Consider the following 22,606-nt stretch of genomic DNA (forward strand, 5'->3'; position numbering starts at 1 on the left):
GAAGCCTTCCTGGTTTGTGGTTTGATCCTGGAATGTCCTGCTTTTCCTTAGGAGGTCCCTGTTTTCACCAGCGAAATATTGGACGGTATGGAGTTACGTGGCCCCTGAGCCAAGGAGATAAATAACTACACAACTTTTAGAAGGCATCTGAATGCAGCCCCCTTATAGGGAAGTTATGAAATGTGTTCATTATATTTTTATATATGTTGGGAGCCACCCAGAGTGGCTGAGGCAACCCAGTCACTTGGGCAGGGTATAAATAATAAAATTACTACTATGGAATAGGATGTCCCTATTTTCATCGGAGAAATGTTGGAGGGTTTGTGTTCCGCGCTGCAACATGATGTTTCGGGTCCCACGTGCCTGATGTAATAGTCCTTCCTTTTGCCAAGAGAACCCTGAGAAATGGCATTCTCTAAGGGAAACTGGAGGTCTTTAATAGAGAATTCTCAACACATTAAACACGCTACAGTTCCTCATATTCTTTAGGCGAGGTCATGGTGGCAACACTGGCATGAACCTGGTGTAAACTGAGTTGTAGGGGTGCTTTTAGCGCGGCAGATTTCTAATTGAAATGAACGAGCCTGTTCCACAGTATCTGCTAGTTAGCCTGTTCACCACCGTCCTTGCAAGAAGCTGGCAGCGGAAATGACTTCAGAGGAGAACAAAGAAATATAAAGCATGCGTACGTGAAAAGGAATATGCAAGGTACATTAAAAACTGCACCACATGCTGAATTGCCCACCTCACCCCAGCCTGCACTTTGACAAAACTTAATTAAGCCTTGTCAAGCCCTTCTGAGGTAGGCAGGCATGTTTTGCCCTTCCAACTCATTACAAAGCATCCTCATCTTCTGTCGATTCAGCAATTGACACACAAAGCAACGCTGTCTCTTCCCTTAAGAAAGCAAAGGGAAAGTACCTGTGGATATGTGTGCTAATATATATAGGAAGTTCCAATAAAAGGCTTTCTGCAAATACATGGTTTATACAATACAGCTTGCTTAATATTTCCAGGAAGAGGTTATTAGGGGGTGGGGGGTGGGGAGAGATCATTTATCAAAGCATTAATATGTATTTAGGTAATAAAGGCAACGGGGCAAAACTCGCCAAACAGTGCCACCTGCTGGACGCCGCTTGCTACTACCTCATGAACTCATTGCCTATGTCGCTCGTTTACCTTGCTGGCTTAAATATATATTATTTGCCGGCAGTTCTAGGGCTGGGCCTGCGACTAAAATGGTTTGAAACGCAAACGGTGTGCGTGCAAAATGCCTGCCCCTCCGGGGAGCGGGGGGACAACAATTTTGTCTTGTTGCTCCTGCAATTTGTTCTCTCTCTCCCTGGTCCTCTGTGCCATTTTGACCCAGTAAGAGTGATGTCCCCCTGTTGCCTAGGCAACAAAGTGATGCTCACTCTCTTCCCACAATGGCTACAGCCTCATGACACTGCCCAGGGAGAGTGTGAGCATTGTCCAGTTGCCTAGGCAACGTGGGGACATGCTTTCTTCCCCCTACCCCTAGCACAGTGGGCAGACTCTACCTAGTTTCATGGAACATCCTCAAAGCACTGGCAGGTGGAGACAATGTTCAACTCTGCAGTTCGAAAACAGGCTGTAGGTGGAAATCTTCCTCTCCCAGAGGGCCTTTTCTGCATGCTGTGAACAATGAATTGTCCCATTTACTCTTTTTTTGCACTGAGAACTTTGCTTCTCTTTTATTGAAACTGTGATTTCAGGCTTCGATCAATTCTATTTTCAACTTGTTTTAGGATGCATTCTTTTATTGCTGTTGGTGGGGGCAGGTCGGTAGGTTGATAGTATTTCAGATTGCAACCTCCCCCCTCTGAGTTGCTTTGAAAATTAAGGGGAATGTATAGTTATACACAGGTGGCGCTGTGGGTTAAACCACAGAGCCTAGGACTTTCTGATCAGAAGGTCGGTGGTTCAAATCCCCATGACGGGGTGAGCGCCCGTTGCTCGGTCCCTGCTCCTGCCAACCTAGCAGTTCGAAAGCACATCAAAGTGCAAGTAGATAAATAGGTACCACTCTGGCAGGAAGGTAAACGGCGTTTCCGTGCGCTGCTCTAGTTCGCTAGAAGTGGCTTAGTCATGCTGGCCACATGACCCGGAAGCTGTATGCCGGCTCCCTCAGCCAATAAAGCGAGATGAGCGCCGCAACCCCAGTCGGCCACGACTGGGCCTAATGGTCAGGGGTCCCTTTACCTTTACCTTTATAGTTATATATTGAAAAAGAAACTTCTTTATTGTTCTTTTATGTTTATGGTGTATAATCTTTAGGATACTTTAACTGGAAAAGCATACAATAAGATAATGATATATGGGCCATGGCATACTTTAAATAACTATATGTGATTCTTATCATTATTACTAAGCAAATAAAAACATTTCTTGCTCACATTGCCACCTTCTAATTTTGCTGACAGATACGCAGTGTGGTCAAAGCCACACATTCAAAACCTGGTGTAGAAGAAGCCCATTTTATACATTTTCCACACCTGTAGCATTTTAATATGATTGTTTTGTCATGTTTATTTTAATGTTTCCGGAACTGGTTTTTATATTCCGTAAACTGCTTAAATGCCTATAAGGTATTTGTTATTGTATGCTTTAATTATATATTGATTTTATAGTTAAACCAGTAAGGAGCCATTTTGGAATGTAGATTAAGTATAAATTAATATATTATTATCATCATCAATCACCATCATCACAACATAGAAGCAAAAATAAATGACAATATTGATAATTCAAATGAACAGAGGTAAATCCTCAAGCAATTTGCCTGCAGTCAACCACTTGACAAAAATAGAATAATGCTTACTTCAAAGGGTGCTGATAGGAAAGGAGCTGGTTATTTCAGTCCATTGCCATGAAACCCTTCTTCATTAAAGTTGGGGCATATCATTTTTATAGAAGTTTAACTGTTGTGTCTTCCTGCAAAAAGTCTAGGAAATTGCAGTTTGACAGAAGTGTGGTGAATTCTCTCTTACGCAATTCCTGTTCCCCCTACAGAATTACACATCAGAGAATTCCCTGAGGGAACGATAGAAGCAATTTAAAAATGGCCTTTCTGTTCAGGAATTAGGAGACAACAGCACCATGGCTCACGATGAGCTCTCCATTCTGCTTTCCCATGGTTTCTTTTACATCGAGCGTGCCGTTGTGAGGATTAAGTCAGGAATTGCCTGACATTATATACATGCCCCATATCAACTGATTTCAGGACAGTTTGAAAGCACACAAAACACAAGACCAGTTAGTATTGGTCAGTTAGTTTCATCAGTTTTCACACCTGATGAAACAGTGGCTGGAGAACAACTTCCCTTTGGTTGCTAGGCAACCAGAATGGCCTTGGCGGCCATGTTGGGATGCTTATCAAGATGGCTGGACCGGGGCTGAAAAGCAGTAATGGTGGAGGTCCCCAAAAGCAACAACAAGCACATTATAGGCTCAAACTATGGAGTTATGTTGGCTGGGTGTGTTCCTTCATGGTGGTTTTGTTTCTGAAACAAAACTAGCCCTAGACTGGCTACTGGACAGGAGGGATGTATGGAATAAGCCCTTCTTATTTAGTCCATTTTCATCTCTTTCTCTATATGTTATTCACCTACCTGAGAAAAGATGCAGAGCCCCATATCTGCCCCCTGCTGTTCATCCTGCAGGTGAAGATGTTTTAGGAATGATTCTGAGCTGGGAAATTACCAGGTCTTCCCTAACCTCCCATCTCTCACCCAGCCACAGGCTGCTTTGGGTTTGAATTATATCAGAGGAAGGAATTATGGAACTGCACATAGGGTGCCATTTTAGCTGACTTTTACACTGGGCTGACTTTTATACCTCACTGATTTTGCAACAGGTGACTCAGGATCCCACCAAGTTTTTCCATCATTCTTTGCTCACACAGCCAAACCACTTTAACATCTGTAAAAGCGGGTTAATGAAATGCTGATGTGTGTGTGTGTGTGTGTGTGTGTATTTAAACTCCCAATGAAATTAAAGTGAAAAGTGTCATGACACCAGAGAAGTTCTATTAAAAGTCAAAGCAATAGCATTGGGAACGAAGCATGCATGTTTATAACTTGTCTTGTTAATGAGGTGGCACTTCAGAATAGCGTGCCGTGGCTGCTCTGTGCAGAACAGGTGCATCTGGGTAGGAAATAAAGTTTGAAAAGCCTTGGAAGCAGAAAAAGCCCAGTATGACAAATGGGACTCTTTGGCACAATCCAAAGCAGTGCTTTAAAACCAAAACCAAATTGCACAAAACCATTGTGCAGAAACAAGAATCACACCCAGATTTGCATACCAAGGGGAAGTATAACATAAATTATCCCATGGTCAAACCTGTGTTTCATAAGATGATGTTTTATCTGTTTACATAGTGAGGGACTGAAATTACTATTACCATTATTATTATTATTCACAGAAAAGATCACAATATATAAAATCAAAGTAAGAACAATAACCCAATAACACACACACACACACACCCAAAAAGAGCCACATTTTAAAAGGGTATTGGATGTCCATCAGGTCAAGCAAAGGCCTGGTTAGAAAGGAACGTTTTTACCTGGTGCCTAAAGGTGTATAATGAAGGTGCCAGGTGAACTTCCCTGGGGAGACCATTCCACAGATGGAGAGCCAACTGCAGAGAAGGCCCGTTCTCATGTTGCCTCCCTTCACACCTCTCGAGGAGGCACACATAGGATGGCCTCAGAAGATGATCTCAGGGTCCGGGTAGGTTCATATGGAAAGAGGACTTCCTTCCCCCCTATACTACACCCACAATGTCATGTGTGACAAATGTGTCCTGCACATTTGATCTATCTTCCATTAAAAGGAGTGATGGGTGAGACACAGTTTCCTTTTGTACTCCACAGCTAGATCCCATACCTCTTATTTGATCTACCAGATCTCTTCATATGTGACTTGGATGACCAGCCTATATTATTATCAGTTGTGTGGAACAGGGATGATAAGAAAGTGCAGTGTGGACGACTGGAGAACCTTCGGTCAGTTTCTGATGGTCCACCTAGGTTATTAAGACATACAAAACTGGTGCTTGCTGGTTTCTGAGGTTCTGGAAAATACGGTCTGACCAAACAAGACACCTCTTATAAGCCAACAAATTTAACACAGGCCGCTGAGGGCTTGATAAACATCACCAGCTCAGTAAGCCAACCAGGAGCCTCCTCTTTCCACCATTGGTGGTTGTATGAGGCTCACAACTCAAAGCTGCCTCATGGCAGTGTTGCTTGCATGCTGAGTGTTTAATGTTCGGAAGAAGTCAGAAGCCCAAGGCAGTATAAGTTCCTCAACTACGTTTATCCAACATTGTCAGTGACAACAGCTTACTCATAGGAAAACAAGAACCAAACTCACAGGACTACACAATAAAAAAAAACCAGCATGAACTGACCGTTGACAGTTGAAAATGCATGCGCTTGCTTGCCATTAGAACGTTCGTCTACCAACGCTTATATGATTGGTTAGAACGCGCCTTGTAACATAAAATGTGTTAAACCCAATACATAACACTGAGAAAGTGAGTCATGGGCCAGGTCACTGCAGTATAGAAAATGGGTATTTCCTCAGAACAGATGGCCAGCTGCCTGCCCTTTCTAGCAAGACTACTGGAGGATGCAATATTTTAACAGTGATACCATTTGATGCCCACCACCCTAACCCTTGCCAAGGTTTCATGTCAACATGGTCATGTTTACTGACGGTTTTAAGGGCCGCTGATCCAAAAAAGAGATGCAACAATTGGCTGACACATTACTGGCTGGGACTTTCTGGCACAAGCATAACCCCTGACCCTGGTTCTGTCTGGATGATTTGTTGGTAGCTGAGTTTTCTCTTTCCCGGGTGCCAATGCAACCATTACAAAAAGAAAAGAAAAGGAAAAAAGAAAAAGAATTCAGTGAATTTACAGTCCAGTAATTGGCAGCCAATGTGAACAATCAAACATGGCAAATTAACAGTTTAAGCTGTAAATCAGGTGTGTGATTTGCTCTGGTAAGTGTAATTGTTAAAACTGCTCATTTCAAACAATGAAATGGCACCCGAAGGAAACCAATTTAAAAATAACAGATTGTGTTCTGCGCTGAACGTTGTATTAAAATAGTTACTTTAAACTCCTCTCCAATAGCTGTAAATTAATATCATGGTATAATCTCATTATTATACCTGGCATTGTTTTGTTTCAAAGGGAGACCTTTTTTTTTTTTTAATTCGCAGATGTAGATCAATTTTTGTCTGAATCTTCACTTCTATCAGAAAGAAGTGAAGTGGGCAACTCCCTCATTAAATCCAACCAGCTTGTTTGGGGGGGGGGACCTTTTCTGAGCCAAGGAAACACAAAGCACTCTTCGTCCTATCTAGTTTTCTACAGTACCAGAATCACACCATTAAACTGGGTTACCTGCAAAGAATATATCAGAACCATGAAAATCCCAGCTTTCCTTTTTAAAATAACAGGTTTCTAGCTCTCATATTTGCGATCAAACATTTTGAAAAGCGACGGCAGTTTCCCCAGAATGCAACTGACATCCTGATTAGGCCTGCATTGGCTCTAGTCCAGGAAGACTCTCCTTGTGCGTGAATGCACACAGTACATATTTCCTGTTTGTCCTCTATCCTTTCACTCCCCACCACATCAAAAATTGCTCCCCCAATTAAGTAGATTGGATTTCAGAAGAAGCTGCTGATGCCGCATAGGACCAGTGCTATTCTAACAGGATTTCAGCTTTCTGTTTCTTCTCACTTTATCCATCCTTTCCGTGAAGCCCCTGCTTAAGCCCTGATCTTGACCCAACAAGCACAAGTGCACTTGCTCCCATTCATTCGCTGTTACAGCTGCATTTCCCATTACATTCTTGCTCCAGAAACCACTTGTGGATTGTAAGCCTGGGGCAGAGACCTACCTTGCTTCTTCTCCGCTGCCCACGATCAAAACCACATCCCATCCCACCTGATGGCACTTGGAACATGGACACCTGTTAAACTCAACTTGGTTCGGTTTCGCCCTTCTCAGACCTCGTGTCTGATGAACGACTGGTGCAAACCGCAACACAAACTTTCCTAAGTAAACAGCCTTCAGTATTGCAAGCTGCAAAGCACTTGTGATCACAGCTTCCAGAGCAAGTGCAATTTGTGTAAGCTATTCCTACTGGCAGCTACAACCTTGAGATTCAACCACAACAGAGGATCTAGCAGTGCGCCTAAAATGAAAGCAGGAAGTTCTACAGCTGTAACTCCTGGAATTATTATCTGCGTTGTCTGGGACTGGCCCAGATTGGTTATAGCCATACTTAGAACCAGATCTGGTGTATATGTTCTCTGGACCAAGTTGCTCTTAATCAACTGCTGGGTTTGGGACAGGCTGGAGTCCAGTAGGCAGAATAAGCTGCTCTATTGACCAAACAAGGGCAGGAGGTGAGGCTTCTCCTATTAATCTGACAAATCCAGGGGCTTTGTACTGCTAGCCAATCACAGGGGTTGATGTTGCGCATTCCTATGCCCTTCTGAACCATATACACAATCCTGGGTAATATATTAGGCTGCATGTCAGCCTGATATTATGAGTGTTCCTTTCAAACCCTCTATAAAGCCTATAGAGAGGTTCTGTCTCCAAGCCTGGGCTCTCAGAAATGGCAACGTCTCTTCCTCTGGTGACTAGAAATCCCTTTCAGGACCCTTTTAGTTCAGAGTTTCAGCTTGGTATTTCCTGATTGCTTTTTACCAACAACCTCGGGGACTAGAAACTTGTAGTTCTTTTTAAAACAAAAACAAGGATACTAGTGAATCTGAACAAAGAACCCAACACAGCTCTTAGTCATAAATCACAACGTAAACATTCATGGTTTCCTCCATGACCAGATATATCATTGTCCAAGTGACTCTTCACAGCAATATATTAAAAATCGGGGGCTGAATTCTGATGTTGCTTCCTGCCATTCTATACTAATGCATCAAGGAAGTTATGCCTAACACATCTTGTATTGTCAATTATAGGGGTCATATTTTAAACTGAGCAAGAGCTGAAGGGCCAGCAACACTGACACTTTCAGATCAGGGGCTCTTTAGGCCCCAGCTTGCTGCCTGTGAAAAGCAACAACACATAGGTTTGCCATATTTTGAAGAGCAAAAAGGAGGACACCTTTGCCAACTACTTTTGGATCGCTATGATGACTCTACCCATGAAAGAGAGGACATGTCCTGGAAAAAGAAGGAATATGGTAATCCTAAAACAGCTTTACAAGAGTTCTTCCCTTAGCTGCTCACTTTCACATAGAAGGGTGGAAATCTGCCAGAGCTCTTTTGCACAAGGAAGAGGAGAAAGAGTTAACAAGTCCTTTGCTTCCGTATCCATGGAATACAGCAGCTGAAATGCACAACAGGGTCTGTTTCTGAGGGGCAGGGGCCACGCGGGAGGATTGCTTTACTTTGTCCACACAAAAAGTGGGGGAGACAATATTCAGAACACCCGCCCACAGTTTAGCACCAGAAGGCAAATGCAATGTTAAAATTGTGCTTCTGAAATAGCAGACAACCCCTGAAATGGTCTAGCATGGCGCTAGCAGCCACTGTTTTTGACAAACATAATGATAAATGGTGGTGTCATGTCAACAAGTTACATTGCAAATGTCAATACATGGGAGATTATACTGCTTCGTGTGCTAGCCGCGTGAGAACAATCTACCTGCACTCAAAACTGAGTCATTTAATGCTGAATGTTCGATGAGATGCAGGAGGCAGAATTACAGCTGTTGCAACATTTGATTCAAGTTTGGCTTGTGTCTGTGGATAAAGAGAAATGAATGAGGGCTTATGTGCGTTAGTGCTTTCCAAAATATGTATCTCATTTCATCCACCTATAAGTCTGATTTTATATTTGGTCTTGATTTTTCTTTTTCTTTTTTCTTTTTTTGCTTAAAGCAGAAACACAGTTGAAATAGAAGTTGTAAGTAACACAGAGTTGCCTAATAAATTAAGCTACAGGGATTTACAGAAGTGATCTTCTTTCCAGTCTTACATGATGCCAAGACACTTTCCAAGGAACAAAAAAGGCATGCTACTATGTTCTGTGTTGTACCAAACCTTTTCCTATGAATTTCTTATGTTAGTTTGTCCATTTCAATCAGATTTCAGTATTTCCAGAAAGCCAAAACTGAGCCCGACATAGGTGCAGAGGTTGCCCCTCCTCATTCAGTTCAGGGGATACAATATCAGTGACCTTTACAATAGAGCTATAGGGTAAAGGTAAAGGTACCCCTGACCGTTAGGTCCAGTCACGGACGACTGGGGTTGCAGCACTCATCTTGGTCTATAGGCCAAGGGGGCCGGCGTTTGTCCACAGACAGTTTCCAGGTCATGTGGCCAGCATGACCAAGCTGCTTCTGGCGAACCAGAGCACCGCATGGAAATGCCGTTTACCTTCCCGCCAGAGCAGTACCTATTTATCTACTTGCACTTGATGTGCTTTCAAACTGCTAGGTGGGCAGGAGCAGGGACCGAGCAACGGGAGCTCACCCCGTCTCAGGGATTCGAACTACCGACCTTTCGATCGGCAAGCCCTAGGCTCTGTGGTTTAGATCACAGCACCACCCGCGTCCCACTTAGGGTAGGCCAATATTATGCCCATATTACTGGGGACTGTGAGGAAGGAATAATGCCAATCCAAACTGGAAAGTTATACTCTTCCTGGCATACTAGATATTAGTTTACAAAAGCCTGGGTGGAATTGTGTTGAAGTTCCTTTCTGTGTCCAGGGTTCTCTCTACCTCCCATCTAAGCATTACTGTACGTTACTTCAGATTTCAGAAAATATGTGATTCTAAGTGTGTCTGGGTCTTATATTCTAAACAAGTGAAATTTCTGGCTGTCCAAATTTTATTTTCTCTGTGTTACATGAAAACAGGTCAATATCTTTCTATGTCTGTGACAGAAAATTCAAATGGGTCCCTCAATCTGGAAAAAGATAAGATAAACTTAACAATTGCAATTTATTGGCCTTTGCTGGTCCTTCAAAATCTGCCAAATTAAGTCTGCCACTTCACTCTGCTGAATGATAGGGTTGGCTGTGTCCTTTGGAAAGCCCTCATAGCCTCTCCTCAAGTAACATGAAGTGAAACCATTTGATATCAAACTGACTGAGGAGAATTTTTACTTCTGACACATTTTGCAAGCAGCACTTACTATATCCATACCGAAACCTTATTCAACATGTCTGAACAGATCTCTCCTTTCCCAACATTTTTTTAACGTCTGTGTGTGCTGGCCTTTCCTCATTCCAAATGAATACTTGAAATCCGTAAGCCTGATTACTAACGCTCAGGCGTATTTCAGCACAGACCTCCATTTAATATTCTTCAGGGTCTCCTTTATTACAATAATCCTAATTACTGTCAGTTTGAAGCACAGGAGCCTGGTTGAAGCCACAGAACTCTCTGGAAAGTGCACAGTGTGTTACAGGCACAGCAACATCCATTCTCTTGGTTATGAATATGGAAAATTTCAAGGAGGAAGGGGGAGAAATAAAAAAATGGTAGGGGATTTGATTTTTAAAAAAATTTCATTTACTTTTCTGTTTGCTCAGAAACTTACAGTGCAGTATTAAATTGTTTTAAACTGTGTCCCTGGCTACTAGTATCTGTAAGATTTGCCAACTAACCAGAATAAAAGAAGCCAAGCCAGTTTTCAGTTTCAAGATCGGTTGCCAGAATTTTGTGCATAAACTCTGGTTGCTAGAATTAACTGAGCAGAGCTTGTTTTTATAAATATATATCAGTATCAATCAGTATCCATACATTATAACAGCAAACACAGCTGCTGGGCACTGATGGAGCTGTAGCCAAAAATTGAGCCTCTAATAAACAAGAGAGGGGTATTATCATCCTCAGATGAACCCCAAGATTGACCATAGGAGGGGGGGAAATATGGGAGAAGTCTAACATGGTAAAAGAAAAAATCAAAACTGCTCAGTTGGGACTGCAATGCTCAGTGGCCGTAGATCACTTGCTTTAGGTCCAGTCTGCAGTTAAAGTACAATCTGTGTCACTTGCCTTGGAACAAAACATTTGCTTGGTTATGTCTACGGAATAGAAGGTGGCAGGAGCCCCAAGGCTCAGACCAAGGCTGCGTTACAAAGATTAACCCAATATTAACCCTGCTGTGTGGGATTCCCTTGCAGATGACCGCAATGGCTGGAGCCATAGCAGTGACCAGAGGAGGAATGACCAATGGGAGGAGAGCAAGAGAAGGAACGTCATGGTGCAACTGCAGCAGCAAAACTGGATGCCTTCATTTGCCACAACTGCAACAAAACATGTCTCTCCAGTATCGGTCTCTATAGCCACAACAAGCGCTGTGGCTCTCCAACAGTTTGACGTCACTCTTCCATTATCTCCTGAGACAGACGGATGCCAACTGACCAGCCCACCGAGCTATATCTTTGCATAAATCATGTTGCTACATATATTAGCTTTGCTGCAGATGATCGTTACCAAAAATGCACGTTGCAAAATTTCTTCATTAAATAACAGAGCGAAAAGAGAAGAGCACACAGGCAGAGGATAGATAGACCCGCAGATGTACTGACGCGCCGATTAGATGGATAAATAATACAATTTATCCATCTTCTCCAAGGGAAATCCATTTTCCTCCAGTTCGACGGTTGCAAAGCAGAAGAGCTGGCGAATTTGTCTCCATAATAGGAAGGGATTACACATGTAGATGAATTTATGAAACGACAAATCCGGGAACGAGACACACTCTTACAATATGGGGACTGTTCCAGAAAGTTGCTCTAAGTTAAGTAGAGAGTTCAGTTCTCCGTCACTTGATCCTCTCCTCAGAATTAGGAACTGAACTCACCCATTCTGAATCATGTAGAGCAGTATGTTTGAGGCAGGGGTGATGGGGAGAGAAGTCTGCTGGTAATAATGTTCATAATAGGGGATTTGCTGCCTTTTACATGAGTTTAAGAGATTGGCAGAGGTCAAACAGGCTGGAACATCCCTGCTGAGCTGTCGCTATGAAGACAGGCAGCCTGCAGAATGGCAGAGGTGTGTATGTTCTACCGCTATTCAGAAAAGACCGGGGGGGGGAGGAAAGGAAAAGAGACAAACCTGCTTATTGATTCTCTGTACATCCTTCTTAATAGAGGAGTTCCCTGCAAAAAAAGACAGAGCGGGGTTTTTTTTCTCTTTCCCTTACTCTTGTTGTTAGTGGGGAGTCCTTTATTCAGGATCTTTCCAGCTGTGTGTGTAATTAATTGTATGTGTATTAACAACCCAGGACAACCCCAGTGTATTAACAACAAGCTCTCAGCTCAAATTAAAGAAAGCAGGGCTATTTTAAAATATTTTGAAGTGCATTTATTGAAAAGGGGAAGCACATTTGGAGAGAGAGATGGCAATATATAAATATATAATTTGCTCCATGGGTTTTCCCCTATATTGACTCTGTGAGACGGAAACCTAAAATGAATGCAATGTCACCTGGGAAATGCAGCAGGAGGGTATATTTTGCTGCAAGGACATGCAAGTCATGTTTGATGCTTAACTCAGGGGCACTCTGGATCCTCTGCGGATGTAGCAACAGAGGAAGTGTGAAGGACTTGTGGTTCCTCTCCCCATGCTTCTAGGGCTGGGACCTGTATTTCATGTCATTGACATGAGAGACCCCATGAGTAAAGGAAGATGGAAGGACTCATGTATCCTCTCTGGTTGCTTCTGTTGGATGTCCAAAGCCCCCCTGCCCTCCACCTTTACTATGTCTTACAGTGGAGATTAAAGGGACGTGGGTGGCTCTGTGGGTTAAACCACAGGGCCTAGGACTTGCCCATCAGAAGATCAGCAGTTCGAATCCCCGTGACGGGGTGAGCTCCCGTTGCTCGGTCCCTGCTTCTGCCAACCTAGCAGTTCGAAAGCACATCAAAGTGCAAGTAGATAAATAGGTACCACTCTGGCAGGAAGGTAAACGGTGTTTTCGTGCGCTGCTCTGGTTCGCCAGAAGCAGCTTAGTCATGCTAGCCACATGACCCGAAAGCTGTACACTGGCTCCCTTGGCCAATAAAGCGAGATGAGAGCTGCAACCCCAGAGTCGGCCACGACTGGACCTAATGGTCAGGGGTCCCTTTACCTTTACAGTGGAGATACTATGGTCAGCTTCTCCAGCTCTGCAAGGCTTTTCCACAACGGCTTCCCAGCTCGTAAATCACTATGGCTGCTCCAGCTGCTGCAACATCTCTGTCCAGACATGGGGACTCTCCAGGTCCTCCTCGTCCTCCCGCGCCTTTCGGCACAGCTATACCTCCGCTCATTCACAACAAACACTCTGGCACCTCGCAGCCAGGCTTCTGGCACTCTGCTCAGCCTCTGGAACCCATCAGCACCGCAAAAAAGCATTCTGGGCGCATGACCTGTCATACGTGTGGAGGAAAAACTTAAACAAGTAGCAGAGATTCCAAAAATAGACCAGAGGCAATTGTACTTCATTCATCAGAGCTTTACTTGCTACTGAAGGCAGATAAGCCTAATGTTCACTAATCCAGTACATTCAGGATTGGCACAGTCCATAAAAATCCAGTTGCAGCACTTAGAAAACTTACACACATATAACAAGACTAAACCTTAACACTAAACATACTATGTACAGAACACCACACCAGAATGAAGAGAGGTAGAAAAGAGAAAAGTAAAACCCAAGCTCCTTCTGGCCTATATTTGTAGTCAACATGACCTTAATTGGAAGAGATAAGAGAACCAATTCAAGCCAGCTGTACTCAGCTTCTCTGAAGGTATAACCCAAACAATCATGAAACGTCTTTCATACAGAGAAGCTTCCAGTAGCTTCCAGAACCCTCCTGAATTAATCAGAATAGGAAAGGTCTCTACACATCAGATCAATACTTTCTGCACTAAGAAATGCAAACTGACAACTCTCAATCTCAGGGTCGTGGGTTCGAGCCTCACTTTGGGCCAAAAAAGCCAGCATTGCAGGGGGTTGGACCAGTGGCGTAGCGTGGGGGGTGCAGGGGGGGCCGGCCGCACCGGGCGCAACATCTGGGGGTTAGGGTTAGGGGGCGCAAATCCACGGGTTAGGGGGCGCAAATCCAAGGGTTAGGGGGTGCACATTACTTGCCTTGCCCCGGGTGCTGACAACCCACGCTATGCCACTGGGTTGGACTAGATGTCTCTCGGGGTCCCTTCCAACTCGACAATGCTATGATTCTGTGATTCTGATATTGCTGGCATCTCCTGTAAGCGCTCATCCAGGTTTCCCTTTTGTGCAGCATTTCTGCGCACAGGTCCAGGCTTTAAAACGGGGGCAGGTTCCCAGATTGCCAGTTCTGGACCTGAAACAGCCACAGGGTGAGGTGTCAGGCACAGTGAAGAATATGAAACTGTGTCGTTTGAGGCTTATTTAAGAACAAATAAAGGGGTTGCCTGGATGAACAGTAGTAACCTAGAGGTACAGCACAGAAAGCCTTATCTATAGCTGCACAGGTTCACCACAAGGACCAGGAGTGAAGAACGCCACAGTTGCACTGTTCTAACCCCCAGTACCGTCTCATTTGCAACATAAGGGGCACAATTGATCGAAAATCTGACCTCCTACTGCATGCATACGTTTGTCACACAGGATGCAATGTCAGGCACAAACTGCTGCTAAAGCGGTTGAGTACTCTGCTAGCATCTGTCTTTCCCCCACTACCCGCCCCCAGAGAGGGAAGCTTTGAGAAGCCCTCAGCTTGACAAAACATGATCCCGGCAAAAAAAAAAAGAAAAACTGGAGTGAGGTTACTGAAATCCAACGAGGGCTGCAGACAGATTTACGACCCCGCTCATCAGACACACAAACAACACCTTGGTATCTAACTGAGCAGAGAAAATGATTCACGGCAAACAATTTATCTGATTAATTTCGCCCTTTTGTTTGTTTGCTCCTAAATAATCTGCAAACAGTAGATCAGTTCTTAGGAGCTTAATTATTCCGTGATGAATGAAAGGCAAACACATGTTCAGAAGCGGAGAGCTGCTTGTGAGTTATTTCTTGGGGCGACTGTGTTGAGAATAGCCAAGTGAAGACGTGCCTATGGCAAGGGAGGTAGAGATAAACGAAAACTACTCATCCGTACGTCATTTTGATTTTGTTGCTGCTGCAAATGGGACTCCGTTTTCCAGCATTTCCTGAAAAGGCTGTTGAAAGTGTTTGCCCGGGTTCAGTTGCATTTTGAAGAGCATGGTCCATACCACAATTATCACTGACCCTCCATCCCACTTCATTTGCCTTTCTTAGGGTAACTTAAAACCATTTTTGTGTTGAACCAAAGGTGAACTGTTCCAGAAGCTCTGCAAATGCCATCTTGATAGTCAAGATAACCCCACAATTAATTGGTGGTAGTTGCAACCATGAGCCCTTTAAGTTGTGGGTGAACATATCAGACGACACAGCGATTCTTCAAACAGCTCTTGTTTATTCACAGACCAGAACAGAACAGAACTGAAGGGTTCAGTCAGCCTGCTTATATAGAGCTCCAGTACAACGTAACTGTAACAATTTTCTAAAACTATCCAATCACTGAACGTCACTTTTGATCCCTTATTTGCATAACTATCTACAGTATCCCCCTGCTGGCCCAGGGTGAGAACTTCAGTACATAACAAGCCCCTATATGTTTACATCCACTTGCTTTGCTATAAGCTCATTTGCTTGCTTTGATTTTATCCTTGTTTGTGGGCTTAGGGTGCTGGGCTCTAAACCCAAAACGGGAAGCTCTCTGTAAGATTTCAGTATTTGACACCTAGGCCCTCATCTGGTCAAGTGAAGCGATAGGAAGTCCTGGCCAAAGGGCCGTATGCTGTTTGTGTATAACAAATGTATGAGTGTTTGCTTTGGAGCGGATAAGCCATTTTCTTGCTGCCATTTCCATCCCCCCCCCCCCATCTGTAAAGGCTGGGAGACCTAAAGGTAAAGGGTAAAGGGACCCCTGACCATTAGGTCCAGTCGTGACCGACTCTGGGGTTGCGATGCTCACCTCGCTTTACTGGCCGAGGGAGCCGGCGTACAGCTTCCGGGTCATGTGGCCAGCATGACTAAGCCACTTCTGGTGAACCAGAGCAGCGCATGGAAACGCCATTTACCTTCCCGCCAGAGCAGTACCTATTTATCTACTTGCACTTTGACGTGCTTTCGAACTGCTAGGTTGGCAGGAGCAGGGACAATGATTTAAACACATGCCAAATGTATGGCCAGCATAGTAAATGTACTTACTGAAACGTGGGATCAAGCCAATCACCAGCAATTGTTTGATGTTTTCCTATTGAACAAAATAAATAATATGTAGAGTCACCCAGGGGAGAAACCATGGTTATTAGCCGGGGCTTCAGCTTCTACAGATGTGCTGCAGACACAGAAAGAATATAGACAACAGTGGCAACATATCGTAACCGCAGCCTTGATGGGATAGCTGTTTCACATTAAATAGAGAATTGTTATAAAGGACAAGTAACTAAGGAAGTTTGCCAAACCCCAAAACTAAAAAACCACACCAGACCCTTTGATGAAATGCCCTGTGATTTCTTTAACAAATTGTTATTATCCACTCAAAATCCAATAGTCCAGTGAGAATCCTCTCGGGGATGCACTGATTTTAAACATGGTGTTGGTGGAGTGAGCAACTGGTTTTGCACATTCACAAGCAAGGGAGCAAAGGTGGATGAAAACTGCAGCCCTGTGCCCACTTACTCGGGAGTAAGTTCCATTGAACCTCACTTGGATTCACTTCTAAGTCTACATGCTTGGAAGCAAATTGCAGGATTTGAAAAAGCCAGGCTATGACTCTCATATAAAGAGAACATATAAACCTATAAGGAGAACTGCAAACTCTGAGAATGTTCATTGCTTGATCCCACCTCGAGCTTTGTTCAAAGCCAGATTATCAATTAGTTATTGATTATTATAAAGCAGGATGAGCCCAAAGGTAAGAAGCACCGAGTGATCCAAGCTACAGTCTTTTCTTCCCCGCTCTCTCTTTAAATCAGATTTTTAAATTAAAAGCAAAATGAATTTATGGTGTATCATTATTCGGAGACTTAATGGGGTGTATATACTTCACTGCCTACAGATACGACCTCAATCATATCTTAGCATTAAGCAGAGCCAGTGTCCCAAAGTGCCCTGCTTTCTCCATCCTTTTAAGAAAGGGCTCTGTTTAGGCAAGAGGTCAAAAATTGAGATGAGCTGCATGCTGCTCACAAGTCCCTCATCTGCCTATTAAGGAGAGAGCTTGAGCTTTATGGCTGCAAGGCTTATGTCAGCCAGCCATCATTAACCTAATTTATTTTGGGGGTGATGACTGATACGATGGAAACAACTTATAGCTACGTTGCCCTGACAATACCGTGTGTTTATTAAAAGCAAACCTGCCGCATTAAGTGCCTTCATAGTCCTCTCTCTGTGGATTCACTTAAGGAGGCACAGCTACTTGTTATTATCCCCATGATCAAAACTGTCCTTATTAATTCTTCCAGTTGTCTCCCTTCACATTCTATTCTGGATCAACCACCTTTGCCCTGTGTTCTTTTCTCTCCCGCCGCAGACAGACAATAGCTTTACAGAGCGCTGCGATGAGGTTAATAGAAGCATTGTTGCCTTATAGAGGGTGCATATCACTTTGGATACACAGATTTTTTAGGTCTTTGCAACGTTTTACAACTTTTCCTGTCTCCATCCCCCTACCTGACTTTATTCCTTCTTCAGAGTACGGCAGAAGCTTGCATTTTCAAAGCTCTTCCTTCCACTGGCTTATTGGGAAGGATGTTCTGAGCTGATAAAGGCTGGAGACAGAAAATGCTTCTGAATACCACCTGCTGTTCTTATATTCTGGATCATCAGAACATCAGGATACCTATTCTCATGACATATCCAGGCAAATATGTAGAAGTGGCAGCAGGATCACAGCTCAATTGGTTGTCTGCTGCGTGAGGTTTTCCCGTCAGAGGGAAAGAGCCTTTCATATGTACAATTCTACACTAGTAGACTCCATGCAGACATTCAACTGAGTGCATATAGCAGTGGCGTAGCTTAGGTTGCCAGTGCTCAGGGCAGTGTGTAGTGGGGGAGGGAGGGAGGGAGAGTATGCATGGGCATTCAACCGCCTAATGGCGTCCATGTCACCCAGGAGATTGCAGCTACAGAGATAAGAAAAGAAGAGTTGTTCCATTGTCTGGAGAGGTCACTTCCTGGTTCGTGAGGAGAAGCCATTTTCAATGGAGCCTAGCAATGAAACCGCTCAGCTGTATTAAGGCAGCACTGGGTGTTGAATGTTTGCACCCCTAACAATTCTGCGCCCGGAGCAATCGCCCCTGTCACCCTCCCACACACAAACACACACACTATGCCACTGGCATATAGTCATCCCCTCCACCATCTGCATTTATCCACTCTATCCACTCTATGACACTAGAGTTTCCTAGACAATGCTGCATTTCCTTTTTCCAATAATAGCTTGAGTGTTGTTTTTAAGCACAGGACTGTTACAAGGATCAAATGCAGTTTAGTGGGTTAACCGTGTAGGAGATCGTTCTGTTCCAGCTTTATGAACTAGCAATGATAGCACAAATATTTTCTAAAGTAAACATGAAAAGAGAAGGTTGAGGGGTTTTTAAGGCACGAAAGGGCAGTTGGGTGCTTAGCAGCCACTGGCAGAGTGGAAATGGACGTCTTATTCACATTGCGTCCTTTGAAAAGCTTCACTGAAATATTTTAACAAAAGGAGAAAATGTTCCGCAGAGAAATGTGGAGGAGAATGTCTGCTTTCAGTGGAAAAATATAATATAGGTAGCTACAAAGGCTTCAATTCTAGGGTCACACTGTAGGACTTAATCTAATTAGCAGGGCTGATTGAAAGGGGATACTTGGTTCAAATGGATGGGGGGAGCAGAGAAAAGTCTGCAGGAAATATGTCTGATGGCTTAAATATTTGGACAAAAATGGCAAGCGAGGAAGATCTCCAATTGAAGTTGCAATAAAATAGGATAAAAATAGTCATGAATCTTCCCTCCCTCCACCTCTTTGCTAACAGCAACACGGAGAGATATTCACAAAGTCCTTGACATGCAGAGTTTGGGCCCTGCACTTTGCGACTGTCACATATTATCTATCTATTGTGGTTTGACCAATTCAGTATTTTGTTGGGGAAGGCAGGGTTCTGGATGCTAGCATGACCTGCTGCCTCAAAGGCTCCTGCACAGTTACAGTCTTTTTAAAAAATTGCCCTGTTTCCATGCTTTCATGGGTAACCTTGCCCAATAAGCAGAAATAAGTTTAGTGTTGGGGGCTGGCTAGGCGAGGAGGAATGGTAGGAAGCTACAGATGGTGAACCCCCTGTTGGGATACTGCCAGGGAGACAAAGTCCATCATGACTCCACATCGTCTCCGGACGTCCATCGATCTCCCGTAGACATGCAGTATCAGCAATTAGCGACACGAGCTCCAGAAATAGCTTGTGACATTCCAGAGCTGATGCACGCTCTATCAGCAGATAATTCACAGCAAAAGATGCACGCAGGAGAGTATTATTTACAAGTTTATTCAACGTTGGTCAGAACAAAGAAAAACATGACTGCCTGCTTCAGTGTTCAGGCACAGAGAGAGAAACGAAAGCAAAGACACAACATAAACTTCCTGTGAACAGGAAATACGCAGACTCTGTGACTCACAAAGCCTGCTCCCTTTTAAGGTGGAACGGAAATATCCTAACACCGCCTAGGGAAGCATCAGAGTGGGAAGGCTCCAAGCCAGGAGACTGGTGGTGGGATACAGGAGACAAGTCAAAGGAGGAAAGGTGGGAGTGGGTGGGTTGGAGGCTGAGGAAGCAATAGGTTTAAGTGAGAGTAAGGCAGCAGAGGAGGAAGAGGAGGCAGAGGCTGCAACAGGCCCCCAGCAATTTGCCAGTTCCACTGTTACTGTCTCCCCTCTTCCTCTGTTCCCAAGAACCAGGAGGGTGTTAAACGCAGCAGAACAAAAGGCACAGACAGTCCCTCCTCAATGGAGTTTGCGGCTGTTGGGAAGGCGGCTGGGGAGGAGTCTTTAGGAGGACATGGGAGGCTCAGATCCTCAGTTCTGGCAACTGCCCTTGGAGCTCTCTGTTGTGTTTTGTCTCTTTACTGTTGGACGTGATTCTCCTAAAAGTCCCAAGGAAGAACTAGCCTGCAAGGAGGATCTGCACCTCATTTGCAGATCTGAGAGAGTCACAAAGGGCATACCACCCAAAAGGTAATCTCAGGAGTTTGCTAACTCAGCTGTTGCGTGTATAGCTGTAGCTAACAACTCAAGCCAGGTTCAAGGTTTGTCCAGGGCAGAGACAAAGCCACTCCTGGAGGTTGCAAGGCGCAACACAATTCTCCCTAGCCAAGGTAGAGCCGAAGCTCTAGTTCCTTGGAAAAGAGGTAACCAGAGGTTTCAACTGGTGGATCCAGTTGCAGGTAGTTCCAAAGGTGGAGCTGGGACAACAGGGGTTCAGAAGGGAGAGATCGCTTATTAACTGTCTCTCTGGACTAAAGGTGGATTCCAGCCAGAGAGTGACCTCTGGAGAACGGCCCCAGAGTCCCGGGAAGCTAGCAGCCCTCCTGGGCGGGCGTTTTTCCAACAAAACCAATTTCCTTACTACTCATCTCTTGAGTTGTTGTGCTGAACGGCAACTGAACCAGCCGTTCCATTTAGCAACCTAAGAGGTGGAGCTATGACTCAAGAAGTCTTCTGTTTGAACGTTGACTCCATCCTCAGTAAACTTACAGAGTTCACCCGAGACGTGCCACACACTCAGCTCTGCTCCCCATCTACAGTACACCCAAGACCCCAACAAAGTCTTCAGGAAGCTTTTTGCATCACCCAAAACTTCTGGGTTTGCCCCACCTGATGATGTGCATGAAGATTCCACACTTTTCTACTACATATATCTCACTGAAAAGTGTGTTTTAGCTCAAAACGTATCCGGTTTGTCAATAAGCTTTCTTCCCCACCTGCCCCACTCTTTCATTTTGGGCACCTCTGACTTCCTTTGACTCTCCACCCTGAGTGGCAGCCATGAAAATTACAGCAGCCATGTCGACAGCAAGTAGATACAAGACCCAAATCAGCCTCTGGTTAGATTCTGAATGGGTTCCAGCTCTGACAAAGAAGTTTCCCTTAGTATTCACAATTACGTCCAGAGATTTCATCACCTCTTGAGCTTTTCTCGGTCTCTCTGCCTCACCAATTTCCCATCTCTTTTCAGATCTCATCAGGAAACTCAGCTCATCCCCACTGCTTAAAGCTCTTAATTTCTCTCTCCCTTTTACCATTATTGCTTAGCCGCAATGCCATTATCTAATTCTACAAAGCCTTTTGAATTACCGTAGTTCCTATGAAAGGCACAATACAAAAACTGTAAGTATTGTACTACGCAGTGTTCTTTCTTTGTCTAGACTCTTACTTGAAGTCCACTTAGTTGTCTGTTCACCAAGACAGTCAATCTGTAATGAAACTTCTGTGGGGCTGGTTCATAGGCAAATTAGCATGTTCATCCTACCAAATCAGGCCACAGAAGTGAACCCTCCTTGCCATACACCATTTATTGTGAACAAAGCCCTCTGTTTTGCATGCAGAATGTCCTGGGCTCAACCCCCAGTATCTCCAGGTGAGAGATACTCCCTCCAGGTGAGGGAAACCCCAACTGAAGCCCCAAGCAGCTGCTGCCAGTCAATGCAGACTGAACCAATGGACCGATGGTTCCTGTCTTTTGTCCAGATTGAGTTAATTGCATTTCATGGCTCCATTGGACCAGCAAGGTACTATGGGCAGCACTTACTTCCTCAGGCCCAGGGAAAGGCATTTTAATGTTTAAGGTTTTATGCATGCAGGGAGAAAGGGTTGATTCCGGTGTGCTGTTTAATTTGGGCATGTTTTGTCCTGCACCTGCAGCTAGCAAAGCATGGGAGAATGAGTCAGCAAATATGTGAGAATGACTCAGCACAATCTACAGTGGAAATGCTGTTGCGTTTAAGGCAAGTTTGCGCCTTTGGCCAGAGCGCAGCCTGTATCATGTAAGGAAAAACTGTATCTACAACTGTATGTAGCTGAAATGGCATTATACTGTCAGTAAAGCAACTGACTCATCCTAGAACCGTTTGGTGTCTCTCTGTTCTTTTGGCACACTCCGGTGGCATTAAGGTGGGCACTCTGCACATGCCCCAACTAAGCGTCAATGCGGGTGGACTTGCACTACGGTCCTGGTGCTGTAGAGGCTAATTCAACAAGTTGTCTATCAGCCTCAGACTGCATAACACCACCCCCACCCCCGCCCCCCGATCACTGGCATCAGGTTCGGAGCCAGGAACCCAGATTGGCTCATTAGCTCATAACACCGCAGCCTCCAAGTTGGTGCCCTGGTCCCTGATGAACTCCAACCATGATGAGAATTACACAGCGCCCCTGTGCAGCATTAGTCTGTTGGCCAGTTACTTGCAATATACCCCCAAGTGGGGACAATCAGTGGGAGGGGATCCTCCCTGGGGTGTTTAAATTCCCCTGCATTGGA

General features: G+C 44.4%; 1 long non-coding RNA gene across 1 annotated transcript; it reads left to right on the top strand.

The window, feature by feature from the left end:
• The first annotated feature begins 2,719 nt into the window (after window positions 1-2,719).
• On the top strand, window positions 2,720-9,102 carry LOC310678048. Its single transcript, XR_014511583.1, has 2 exons — window positions 2,720-3,683; window positions 8,035-9,102. It is a non-coding gene; the product is annotated as an uncharacterized lncRNA (long non-coding RNA).
• The last annotated feature ends 13,504 nt before the right edge of the window (window positions 9,103-22,606 follow it).

Source organism: Podarcis tiliguerta (genome assembly GCF_965153285.1).
Source record: "Podarcis tiliguerta genome assembly, chromosome: 5".
NCBI classification, from domain to species: domain Eukaryota; kingdom Metazoa; phylum Chordata; class Lepidosauria; order Squamata; family Lacertidae; genus Podarcis; species Podarcis tiliguerta.